Source organism: Lepisma saccharinum, chromosome 3 (assembly GCF_977018435.1).
Source record: "Lepisma saccharinum chromosome 3, izLepSacc3.1, whole genome shotgun sequence".
Classification (NCBI taxonomy): domain Eukaryota; kingdom Metazoa; phylum Arthropoda; class Insecta; order Zygentoma; family Lepismatidae; genus Lepisma; species Lepisma saccharinum.
Window position 1 is genome coordinate 125,572,944 of NC_139231.1, and position 14,325 is coordinate 125,587,268.

At 37.9% G+C, this 14,325-nt stretch overlaps 1 protein-coding gene across 1 annotated transcript in view; it reads right to left on the reverse strand.

The window, feature by feature from the left end:
- LOC145985398 (cholecystokinin receptor-like) overlaps window positions 1-14,325 on the reverse strand; it is a 509,562-nt gene that overhangs the window by 20,440 nt on the left and 474,797 nt on the right. The window lies entirely within an intron of this gene.

Here is a 14,325-nt window from a genome sequence, read left to right on the forward strand (position 1 = left end):
CATATTTTGGAGTCTTGATTTCTAGTAAATCATCACCATTCAATCAAGTGCCTACGCTAGCAAGCAAAAATGTATGTACTCTTCCATGTAAAGTTCAAACAGTCCACTTTGTTGATTTACAGTATATTCCGTAGAAGCTTATACACCAACTTCCATTGTCGGTCAAACCTATTGTCCTTTTGTACAAATTTCAATAGTGCTCTTTACTATTGGTAGAAGACACTTCGATTAGTTTCTCAAATGCTCATCTGCAAGAGGAACAAATAAAATAAAAATAGTTTTTACATCGTATATATGAGACTATGAACTTACAAAACATGTTTTAAAAAATATTGATATTACATTGTTACAACCTTAGACAAGTTGAGTTAATAATGGAACTTACAGATGTTGAGTAAATGGATTTGAAAATAATGGATTCAATTGGCACTATAATGCTTAACGATATCGTCATGTTATTAAAGGGCAGTTTGGTTCACGATATGAGCTCACTTCAATGATCTAACTTTATAATGAATGTTAAATATGATGAGCCTAAAACAGAAATTGGCAACAAAATAATTGTTAGAAATATTTTCATAGTAGAGTGATGATTGCAACGCTATATGGAGTGAGGTTCCTCCAGGTTCGAATCCTGGTTTCATGTATGTATTTAATCATTATCTTTGTTCCAATCATCCATTTTATCAAATCATTATTCATCATCATTGTTCCAAGGAGAAGAAGTTGGAGGTAAAATAACAGAAATACATTATGAAATGAAAATTCAGTTGCTACTATATTTTATTTGAATTATTATAGTAGACCAGTCAACAAGCAAAAAAGCTTAAAAAATACTTATATCTGCACGGAATGTTAATAATAGGCATCCATGCAAAATCGATCAGTCATAGGTCTGAGAGAAAAACTAGTCAAGCTTCAAACTCACTGGTATTCGAACTAAACTATTTAGTACAAACGGCTACTGAAATCCAATCTAATATTGAACCAAATATACGTAGCATAATCAGGACAAATTATGATTTCTATGAAGGTCTGTGTCATCCACAATTAAATTATTGCCCTTGTACTTGCAAGTATGGGAACATTTATCTATACTGATACTCATTTTGAAATTCTCAGTAAACATACAGACTTGTGTTCGATAGACGGTAAGATTTTAGTCTCATAACTGTTAGGGTGTACTTTTACACTTTAAATATACTTGTATACAGCATCAAGTTATTGGATGAAATGCACTCTCATTATGAGCCGTCCTAAATTATAAAAGGACAAGAAAACAGAAGGGCTTCATACAGTTTACAAAACCGTTTTTCTGACGTGTTTCTGTAAAGAAAGATAACAGAACTGTGTCCGAAACTTGCAAACATTCAGGGATCTCACATTACATCTATTCGAATCAAACCTAACTTAGCCTGACCTAAGTACTAATACATATGAATATTTGCGAGCTGCTTTAAAAATAAAAAGAGAAAAACTCTTGTAGAAAATAGGTCAGCAAGTACTCGTTTCAACCATGTACAAGGGCAAAGTAAAAAACATTTAAACAAACTACTGATTTGTAATAAACATTCCGATGTTGTACATGTGAATAGCACGAGTTTCGTAGGATTGGCAATTAACTTACAGGAATGAAAATAGAGCATATGCAATATTGATTTAATGATATCAGATATAATCTATATTAAGCTACGTATATTTTATGCTATAGTAATGATCTCAAAACGGTAGTTATTATGATTATGCCTAACGTAAAATATAACATTATATTGCCCGACCCTGTGGCCGAGCGGTTAGCACATCGCGCTGCGACGCCAAGGGTCCCGGGTTCGAATCCTGGTCGGGCTTGGTTGTTTGTGAATGTCCATTCATCAATTTCATCCTTTCATCACTCATCCTCATCTTCGCAAATTAGCCAAGAGGCACAAAACGCGAAGTAAAATAAACTAAATCAATCAATCAATAACATTCTATTCTGACTTTACATTTACAAAGAATTATCAACTTTGTTTGGAAGTAAAAAAAAGTCATGCAGTGTCAAGCGATATTCTCACCGATATCACATCAGAAGATATTTCTCAACATGTAAATAAATTATACATTTTGCCTATATTTCAAACATTTTGCCTTTGATGGATAATATTAAGCAACAAGCAATTGAATACTAAGACTTACCTCCGAGCTTGTTCAGCTTTTTAACGTCCTCCATGGAATATTTGTTCCCTTGTTCTCGTATCTGTACGGAATTCGATATCCTCTGGTAGCTTGGTTTGATTTTCACTTTTTCAAGAACTTGCATTGATCATATCGTTAGAAAACACGGCGTGAAATATCGGCAACAGTGTTGGCTAAAATCTGCACCACGGAGTATATTGCGACGAAACGCCACTTCAAAAGTTTTAATGATAAGCACTACTCTCTGAAGGTACGAAATGTTTTCATTTTTTCACATAGTATTTAAGATGGTTGTGGGAAGAACATGTGATCTTTGTTTCACCACGAAATCTTCCATACTAGTCATAAAAGAAAGAAAATGCACCGGTATTAACAAAACTACCACATCAGCGCCATCTGTACGCAGCAGTTTGAACATGACGGAGACCTTATGTTTTCTGTTATTTACTTAAATCCCTTCAATCGTAACAAAATTATAAGGTTCACATGTTCTAGTGAATAAAACAATCTTTCATATCGGAAAATTTCTTCCTTACCGAATCTATATTAGTTGTACTGTTACCCTTAGAAATTTGGGTCTATTCTTTAGCATGGCTTTAGAACCCCCTTAATACATCACGCTAAACCAGTCTCAGTAGTAAACATGTTATCTTCTAATGACTTACCAGACGGCGTAGTTGTAACGTCGTCGCCTTGTAATTAACGGCCTCCGGGTACAGTAAACTGTAGGTTCAGTCCCGATTTAGCCACCATAAAGTTGATTTAAAAAAGACCTAGAATGAAAATCTTGCCCATATCACTTCTTTTTACCGCTACTAGTGTTCTTGTAGTTCCTCATTATACCGGGGATCGCCGTGGCGGCGCTAGTGCGCCATTCAGCCTCTCGTGCCATCTCTCCGGAGGAGTCTGAACTACGTCGACTGAAATTCCCGCTTGCCACCGGAGAGCATTTTCAGCCAACGGAGAAATTCCATGAATTTTTCGTTAAAGCACGAACCGTGCAGTTAAAAACAACTCCTTTTATTTCTCGACGCGCGATGAATTTTTAATATCGGCCTCAGGCATCGCAATTTTACGGCAGATGGTCACGTTGCATAGAGAGAGAGACGGGTACACTAGAATCTGTTGTGAATGTACGTTCGCGATGGTAAAACGGTTTAAAATTCACGGCCGCAAATCTCTGCTGAGGAATTTTTATCCCTGTGCTATGAGGATGCTTGGATAATACTATTAGCGAAAGATACATCTAACTTGTTCGTATACTCTCTCTCGAAAGCGCATTATATTAAATTAGAAAGGGACATGGATAAGCTAAGCACGCTAAATGTCTACATATTCATGCGCTACGAAGCCACATGTTCTAGGTCCAAATCCTGGTCAAGCATGAACGTATGACTGTGTTTGAACCATTTCATAATCATTCAACTACATCATCGTGACTAAATGAAAATGGAAAATAGTGGCGTAAGTCAACCGTAATAGAAAGAAAGTTTGGAAATGGGTGTCAGATATCGAAAAGACTCTGTACAATCATCAGTAACAGTTAATAATTACAATCATATTATCTGCATAATCACTATACCAGATGCAGATATCCATGATATCATGAACATAAGTCGTGTCTATGCCAAACATTAGCCACGAAACTGCTGAAACAAACTTGCCTGTCATTTGTTGATTTTTATTTTATTTTACTTCGCGTTTCTGCCACTTTTGGATAATCGCGAAGATGAGTTGATGAAATTAATGAAAGGAGACTTACAAATAACACAGGCACCTGTCTTTGAGTATACACACGGTGTGCCGCTGTTCCCATAAATGTAAATGAACGATTTGAACCCATAGAGCATATTGATATCACATATATAATGTCAGAAAATTCGTAAACATAGCTTTCAAACACCCCTGAAAACGTGTCTGAATATCAGGCTTGAGGTAAGGCAAGAAAATTATAAATCAAGATTAATAAAGTACCGAGAGATGTAGTCCTAGCTTAGTAGGCGAAAATCGTAAAATATTAACCTTCCCTCAATATGTTTTGAAAATTATAATGCTGCAATTACATGACATAATTACTATGTATTTGTTCCATGTGTGAGGTGTGTCTTACTATACACCAAATGGTAGATATTTTGCGTTAATTTCAAAGTAACAATGCACAATATAAAGGATATACCAATTTAAACGTCAGAGCTTTGAAAGAGAGTGGGAACAATGACTGAGATTTGACAGCTGTGTGAAGTAGTCTGTGGCAAGTTATCATGGAGAGATGCAAATGCAACAACGCATAGAAATTATTCGGATTTATTTTCAAAATTCGTGTTCAGTTCTACAGACATTTCGTGCATTGAGAGGAATTTACGGTCAACATAATCGACCGACAGAACGCCATATTTACCGGCTCGTACTGTAGGATTTGGGCAGATAAAAATCAGCAAGTGATCCTGAGAAAGTGATTGTGAGGTGTGGTTTTTGGGCCAATGGCGTGATCGGGCCTTATTTCTTTGAGGACCAACATGGAAATCACGTGACTTTCAATGGGGAGCGATACAGGAATATGGCGGTGCAGTTCTTGTGGCCTAAACTGGCAAATCTTGACATAAACAATGTGTTTTTCTAACAGGACGGTGCAACTTGCCACACAGCTCGTCAAACAATTAAATTATTGGAGGAATAGTTCCCCGGACAAGTTCCGTCCAGAAAGGGTGATGTGAACTGGCCACCAGATTATATGACCTAACGCCCCTGGATTAATTTCTATGGGGTTATGTCAAATCTTAAGGTCTGTGAGACTAAGCCACGCACAGTTCGTGACCTGAAACGGAACATCGAACGAACCATTGAGGCTATACCGCTCAATATGTGTGCAGACGTGCTGGAAAATTGGACATTCAGAATCCATTCCACCCACCGAAGCAGAGGAGGAAATTTGAACGACATATTTATCAGTACATAATGCCATTGTTTGCTCTTCAAAATACCGTGCGTTCATTTCGATCTGCAGCCGAGAGATCGGGAGAAGCGTGGCGGGCGGCGCTGACGGAGATGCCGACATTTGCGGCCTGTAATGCCCGCTTATTTTCATAGACATATGCAGACATTTATATAAATATTGCAAAACGATCACTAACCTGTGTTATAACACGCAAAAGTTCTTCTGTAATTCATCCAAGTTCTGCTCTTATATACACAAATAAATACGCTTTAGAAACGATGTTAAGAGCCACAGATAATAAAACATTTTAATCATAGTTTTGACCAGTAACGTCCTGCTTAAGTTTATATCCTTGAAAGAGTTTTGTGCCGATGGGGATCGTTTGGAGGTTTTGAATGTGCAACACTGTATCAAGATTACGCTGTAGAAGAAACCGTTAAAAGTCAATAGTGTTCGTGAGCTTCCTTGCAATCCGAAATCTCCGAGCTCTAGTTTTTTGTTCCTTCGCGACTAGATGAAGACAGAGTTGTAAATATAGTGGCGAGCAATTTAAACCAAGAGCGTGTTAATTTCGTATTGTGCGCAAGAGTGTTATTCTTGGTTACTTGCAGTTACTTGTTTGTGTTATTGTAGTGTGTATGTGTGACGTGTCAGTGAGACGATTGGAATGCCAGCCGCAAGATTCACGTTAGAACAAAGATTTTTTATGTATGACACGTACCTACGTGAAAACAAACTCGTGTAGAGACGTGTGTAGGTAATTTGTACAGAAATTCCCATGCGTTTCAACTCCACACAGAGATACGGTTAGATATCTTGTCCTTAAATTACGAGAAACTGTATCGTTAAATTTTAAAACACCTAAGCAAAAACGACGGATTCTAACCGAAGCAAAACTCGATGATATTGGTGCAGCGTTAGAACGTTCTCCAAACAAACCTCTACGCCGTGTTTCACAAGAGGTGGGCGTGTCAAAATCATCGGCACATACAGTCACTAAGCTACTAAAATTAGAACCATACTCTTATAACACAGGTTAGTGCTCGTTTTGCAATATTTATATAAATGTCTCCATATGTCCATAAAAATAAGCGGGCATTTCAGGCCGCAAATGTCGGCATCTCCGTCAGTGCCGCCCGCCACGCTTCTCCAGATCTCTCGGCTCCAGATCGAAATGGACGCACGGTGTATATATATATGCCATTATCACTTGTAGTTTTCATTCTATCTCAAGGGTTTCCAACTGGCGGTCCGCGATGCCAGTTTGCAAAATACATTAATTTTATGTATTTTTATTAAAATACGTTCTATTTTTACTGAAGGAACAGTTTCAGAATATGGACTTCCTTAAACAACTGAAATTTATAACAGATATCACAGGTCATCTGAACGAACTGAACTTGAATCTCCAAGGAAGAAACCAGCAGGTGTCAGATTTAATGGGAAACATAATTCGTAATAAACTGAAGATCTTCAATGTTACTTTGAAGAGAAATAACCTGTTCCATTTTCCAAGCTGTCGGCGGCCAGCAGAAGATGAAGAAACACTGGACTTTTCTGAATTCAGTGCAAATATTAAAGAAATAATGGATGTGTTTGACTCCACATTAAAGAGTTTGAAGAACTTAAAAGCAGCATCCAGTTATTTAGTAATCCTCTTGGCGTTAACATTGAAGAACAAGAAGCTTCTCTCCAACTTGAATTGTGTGATTTGCAAGGCGATGTGTTCCTTCAAACTACGCAAGAAAGGGGTCCAGAGTTTTAAAAATACCTTTCAAATGAAAGCTTTCCAAGCCTTCGTAGTTTTGGGCAAAGAATGACAGCTATTTTCGGCAGTACATACACGTGTGAAAGTGTTTTTTCTTCAATGAAGTTCATCAAGAACCGCTATAGAAGTCGATTGGTAGATTCTTCACTGCTTCACCTTCTGAGACTTTCAAATACAGAAATTGAAGTAGACAAAATTTTAAAGTTCTGACGTTCAAATTGGTAGACGTTTTATTAATATCTTCAAGGCAATTATTAAAGCAAAGAAAAAATAAGTATTACTAATTCAAAACTTGCATTACTTGCATAATTTGTTAAACCCGAGAAAGAATTTTCTAAATAATATTGTAGTTATAGTTTCTGTACTGTTCGCTACAGAAAATGAAATACTTGGGTTTATCAAATAACTACCCCTGTCCACTTCACACTGATCACCTCCACTACATGGCTTCTGGAGATTTTGAAAAGAGCTTGAACAGGCATATTCTGATATGCTTATCAGCATTAGTCGCAGCCGTTTGGATTTCCAAAATATCACCACGATACTTACTTTCAGCTTTTTTGTCAGCCTCGATAACCGAACGTATTCGTATGGAGTGCATTTTCTTTGGTGCTCAACAAGAAATTCTTTCACCACAAGTCAAGGTTGTAAGGGGGTAACCTTAAGCTGCGAGCTGCAGCCTAACGAGGCTGTGGCGCCTGAATGCATAGCCAGTACAATCCTCTTTGTGGCTTTTGCTGTGTCGTCCAACCATGGTAATGATTGTCTCTTCATCCGTCTCCTCATCGTTGCGACTAGACAAGCTAGAATTGAACTCTATGGCTCAACAGCTCTAGCAGAGCGTTTCTTTTATTGGGTGACGTGTGGTCACTACATCGATCGCATCAACCATCTCGCTGTCTTTCTCAAGTAGCTCCCCAACGGTCCTCGCAACGCTTGATCAAAGCCCATATTTCGGGGGCTCCCATCGGGAATAGAGCCCGTAACCGCTCGCACCAAGAGCGAGAGCGCTATTTCGCTACGCAGGATCCTCGTGATCAGACAAGAGTGGCAGAGAATAAACAAAATCGACAAGAAATCGTTCGTGATTTGGTATTAACATCTTACAAGCACCGAAGACCAAATATCCCAGAAACCTAATCTCCTCTCCCAAAAATATTTGATCCAAGATATGTGTAGTACTACTGAATTCATGAAATATGGTATTGTCATATAACGGTTTCTCGTACCTGCAGCATTCAAAGTCAATTACAGAATACCTGTGGAATGTACTAATAATTATAATTATTGACAGTGGAGGTCACCCAGACATAACGTCATCTGCTGACAATTTGCCTTGAATAAACTTCATGTGACCTTAAACACACGGATCCTTACTCTCCGTAAACTAACGATGAAACCTGCAAGATTTGAGCTGATTTATTTCACAATACAGCACAAGACATTTTTAAATCAACAACTGATAGACAAGCAGTCAAGACAGAGAACTTCTTAGTAAGAAACTTGCTGCCATCTGGTGGGACATCACTGAACAAACTTTCTAGGCCATGCGAGTGCTGTATATGTCCCGTCTTTAAACTAAATAAAGCAGAAAAACCTTGATGTAACCAAGTGACAGATATTGACACAAACTTGTAACTTTATTAGCAAATAGAATTTCACACAAATTATGCTGAATCGTTAGATTTGTAATAATAGTACTACGAAGTTAAATAAAATATAATACTTTCAAGTGAAAAAGTGCCAAAGATGAACTTTATATATCCTCATTTTCATGCTTTAAAATAACATATACTAAGTATGTAGTAAAGTTTTGGAAAGGACTCAATATGATAAATATATTAGAGGTAATATTGTCCCTTGAGATCCTAAATCCACCACTTTTCAATCAAATGAAGTAGTTTGCACTCAATATTAGTAACAATAAAGTATAACATTAACTGAAGTGTCATTTCTGACAAATATTTATAAATAAATATAGCATCTAATTTCTATCAAGTTTCAAAAATAATATATTCTAATATTTCCGACCTTTTTCATTCTGGTATTCAAGCAAGAGTATAACGCAATGTCTATGGTATAACATAGTTAATGGAATACGAAACAAACTAAAGGCGATATCGACAAACGTGACTAAAGAAGGTAATGAATAATTTGTAAATGAACGAACAATATAAAAGTAGTTTCTCCGGATATCTAATCTCACATAAAAATCTCTCAACGTTCGTTACTAATGTAGTACGAGTATATTGTATGCATTTTTTGTATTTGATACATTGGTTGATTGAATAAATTGACGTCGCTTATTTGTACATTAGGTTAACAGCGATATGGAGGTGATATGTTAGATAAAGAGCAAGCAGGTGGAAAGAGGAATATCTTAGTCTACCGTAGATGTACCATCTCAGCACTTGCCTGGAAAATTCATCAGTTGGAAGGGACCTGAACCTGTGAATGCTGTGCACTGTTTATTTTAGCATCCCTTTAGTTCTTATGATGTTGATGATGAATAGATGAGGTGACAAGTACAAAGATACAACACCACCTTGGTTGGGATTTGAACTCAAGATATTTGTGTACAGAAAAACACCTTGCACAGTCCTGGAAAAGATGAAGAAAATAGGTATATCACGAAATGCTTCTATGTTGCGTATTAAAACCAAAATTAGAGAGAGAGAGAGAGAGAGAGAGAGAGAGAGAGAGAGATAGAGAGAGAGAGAGAGAGTCAGTAGCTCACCAGAACTGATGCACCAATTACAACAAACAATATTAGACGGCATACTGTGCAGAAGAAATACAATTGATTTGAATTTAATAACACCATCACTAATTTCGTGTTCAAGCCAATAAGAAAGGAAACTGTATCGACTTTTAACCTCGTTGAAGATTACTTGCACACCATTGGTCTAGCTTCTACGGTAACAACGTAATGATGCATATAATGGTACCATATTCTTCCGCGAGACATCAATCACAGGATAGAATCATAACAAGCATTTTACGAATTGTAGCTTTCCTGGCGACGTGATTCGAACAAGTGTTCTCGGGTTACCATTCACTGATGATTAGAGCAATGTATGCGCCCGAAACGTTGGAAGCCAACATCTACTTAACCTGCCTTGTAACCAGAGAACACTTGTTCAAAGCAATTTGTTTGGTATTATCCTGCAACCTATGCAACCCAACTTGAAGTATTGACAATCGGGTTTCATAAGACTAAGGATAACAACAACTTCAGTTTGACTTCGGTCATTGCAAAAATGGAAGAATTTGAATTAAGAGAGTGCCTCCTAAATGCTATAGTGGTAATGCGGTCTTCTTGGTAATCAAAGGAGTCCCGAGTTCGACTCCAGGTAAAGATAATATTGGCACAGTGGTTCGGATCACACTTTGAACTGTAGGTCCAGTGTCGATTAGGCTATTTAAGCATAAAGTAGAAAAGCTTAGGAATCGAAAAATAAGGTGTTGAATTAGTAAAAAAAGTTCAATATTTCAACTTCCAACATAACATTTCTTGTTAATAGCATCTATGTCAGATGCAATATTGTTTACTTCTAATTTTTTCCAAGTTGTCTTTGTAAAGAAACCTAATTTCATAATCTTAACCAAATTTTAAGTTTCAATGTATAGATTTTTTATTATTAAATATTTTGAAAGTCGTACAGAAACTGTATATACACTATTTATCTCAAAATAATTAGATATTTTAATGAAGTATATTCAACTAGATAACATAAATCTTATAATTTTATTCTTAAATTTTGTGTACGTTTCCATAATCACATTTCCAGATGTACATAATTCACATTCGTTTAATTCACATGTATAGAATTTCCAATAATGAGAAAATGCTCGATATAATTAATTTACTGTAAATAAATTGAAGTTTGGTGTTTTTGTAATTCTCTTTTCACTTATGTTGTTTTTTATTCACTGATCTGGTTTAATATATTTCGCCTATCTGCCACTTTTGGCTAATCGTGAAGATGAGGATGGGGAATGATATGATGAGACCGTTGAGGGGTTACTTACAAATAACACCCAGGTCAGGATTCGAACCCTGGCGGCGTAGCTTACTTTGCTAACCACTCCATGACGGCGCTTTTAACAATCGTTGAAATGGACATGTAACGGAAGAGAAAGCAACAAGACAGAAACATTTGTGCACAGATTCCACAGATTTTAACAGCCCATCACATCACGAAGAAACAGTCCAGACCTTAAAGGTATCCGAACTGCACGTGAAACTCCAATTTTGCAGCATCTCTTAGGCTTTTATTTAACAGTTACTGCGTCTTTCTGGGGCAACCGCTTAAAGATGAACTTTCGTCCTTGATAACACTTTGGAAATTGCGACGCTCCCGATCCTCGTCTCGCAAGAACAGACTTCTTCGGGTTAATGGCTGCCTGAATGTTTGAATAGACTCTCAGCGGGGAGAGAGAAAGATGAGGATGATGAGGCTTTTCCATTTTCTTCTCCTCGAGGTCAGTCGTAATTCGCCATGCCTGAAGGAATTCTTCCATCGACACGAAATTAGAAAGTCGTCGGTGAACACATGCCCCTCTCCAATCTTTTCTTCACGTCAGGGTTCCTAGCATCTTCATTTCTCCATGGAGACCGTGGAAAATTGCATTAAATAGAAGAAAGGGTGAGATTAATTGGTTTCATCTTGTCCTGACTCGAAACGTGATTTGTCTGTATTTCTCGGAATTCATATCAATTTCTAATGTAATGTGAAGAATTTTCCAAGGAATTATTCTTGGCAATTTTCTCTTTGTAGTTTTCGTTATTAACAACCGTATCAATCCCTAAGATTATATGTTTATTTTATTTAAGTCTCTCTGAACGCTTCACGTTGACCAGGGCATTCACTTGTTTTTCTCAGTTGTCTCAACCTCTGAGGCATGTTTACAATGCATTGTGTTGTACCATGCAAACCTCCTGAGCATTCAGGAAACAGGTAAAACTTCTGGTTATAGAGTCAGAGGTTTGCATGGTGGCAATTAAATAACACGATTCGGCATAGAGGAAGAGCTCGATGGCCTAGTAATATAGAGGTGAGACAAGCTGAGAGGGGACTGACTTTTGGGATTGAGTTGAGAGAGAGGAGGTGGTCAGCAAGGCAGTAGGTCAGAAGTGGAACGACGCTTTGGTCGACGAATTGAGAAGCTTACAGAGGACTTCGCTTATTTGATTCAGCTTAATACTTCAGATAGACAGGTAATTATCCTAACACCCAGCCATGATTCAGGTTCAACGGTTCACAAAACCCAACGAGTGACCATTGTCTTTTCTGTAGTCTAGTTCCTTAGTGTGATTTTGTACCTTTCGCATTGCCAAGCGTTAACTCGTCATGCCAATGACGAGTGGTCTCATCAGAGGATGAATGATGAGTAATTTACATCACCCCAGCAATTAATTGCATAAACAACTGGTTCAGATCCCCTCATTCTTTAGAATGACACGCAACGACTAGCGTTTCGTAAAAAACATTATCCGTGATCATCATCACGTTGTCAGGAAACGACTTCAACGTATGGCTTTACAGTTTCTCGATCGCGTCCGTTGGTGGAGAGAGCGAGTGCAATTATTCACCTATAGCTTTCAACAACCAGGTAATTCTCTAAAAGAAAGATAGTTAGGAATAAGAAAAAAAACATGCCGGGCGATAAAGGAATGAGAGTAATAATTGGGAACAAAGAATGGAAAATAAATAAAAATAATAATAACTCGTGGAGGAACAGCCATGGCCTGCCTACCTACCGACTTCCGGCCTTACTTCCACATGCCGAGGTGGGAAATCTTACAACCAGTTACGGGGTGACGTGTGTTCAGCACGACGAACCCATAGTCGTTGTTGTAGGTTTACATGACCAGGTTATAATACTCATTCGTAGCTCCCCAGTTTCCTCACGATGATGGGCCACTGGTCCCATAGAAAGTCCGAAATCTCAGGATACGTTGTTATGCATATAGTATCCCGGTTTTCCATTTATAGTATATCCGTTGTTACCCTTATAGTCTCCCATAGAATCCCGGTCTTCCCCTCATAGTCTCCAGGTCTTCCCCTCATAGTCTCCTGGTCTTCCCCTCATAGTCTCCTGGTCTTCCCCTCATAATCTCCTGGTCTTCCCCTCATAGTCTCCTGGTCCATTATACCGAGTGTCCCACAAAGGGATTAACACAATTTGAATGTTAATAACAGAGAAAGTATTACAGATAACCTGATGGAACTTGTTGTATCTGTCATGATTAGTGCTTGTTGCCATTCATTTGTTTTTCTTTAATTTCAGTTCAGTTGCCAGTAGTGACAAGTAATTGACAAGATGGCTGGGAACCTTTCTTTTGAGTAACGGAAGTGGATTTTAAAGTGTTTTTGGAAATGTGAGAACATGAAAGAAATGCAGAGACGATGGCGGGCAGAATTTGATGTTTGGACTTCTTGGGGGATCTTGTGAAAGTTTGTAACACTGCTTCCATCCCTCTTTCGTCCGATACTGATTTCATCCTGCCACACCGTCCCAGATCACACACAGTTCCTTCCCTCTCAAACTTGTCGCATAATTTCGTAATTGTCACACGTGACGGTGGCGCAGTTTCAAATTCTGCGCGCAATCGTCTCTGCACTTCCTTTCTGTTCTCACGTTTCCAAAAACACTTTCAAATCCACTTCCGTTGCTCAACGGAAAGGTTCCCAGCAATCTTGTCAATTACTTGTCACTACTGGCAACTGAACTGAAATTAAAGAGAAACAAATGAATGGCAACAAGCACTAATCATGACGGATCCAGATACAACACGTTCTATCAGGTTATCTGTAATACTTTCTCTTTTATTAACATTCAAATAGTGTAAACCCCTTTGTGGAACACTCTGTATAAGAGTTCCGAAAAATAGCATTATTTACACAGGCATTATTCCCTTGCAGCATCTTACTCACAAAATCATTACTAACCCTCATCTTTAAGTTAAACCGTAGATCTATTTAATGGGCTTAAATCCGCTTATCACGATGCGCTGTGGGGCTGCTTGCTTGTTTTATTAACCGTCTGCATACAAAGAGGGTGAATTTGGTTTTGCTGACTCTCTCGCTAACAAAGTAACCATATTAAAGGGGTTGTTAATTTTTGTCGGGGAAAATTTGCATCCTTGGTTTTCGCTGTTGGGAGAACTTGTGTTGTAGGATAGTAGCCAGCTGTTACCTTCGAGGTTTCCAAACTTCTTGTTAGACAAGAAGACAGCTGTTGTTTACTTAAAACCTTTGAAGTAGGCCCAATTTCCGAGAAGCTATGAATACTGGGTAGCATGAAGCAAGGTAAGTAGTGTAATTGGAGCGGTTCAAAGTCGTACTTGGTACGAGCCCTCTTTTAGCCTCTTTTATTATCAATTGAAAATCAGTTTTTGACATATTTTGACAATTTTTTGTCGATGTTTTAGCGTTTAGCG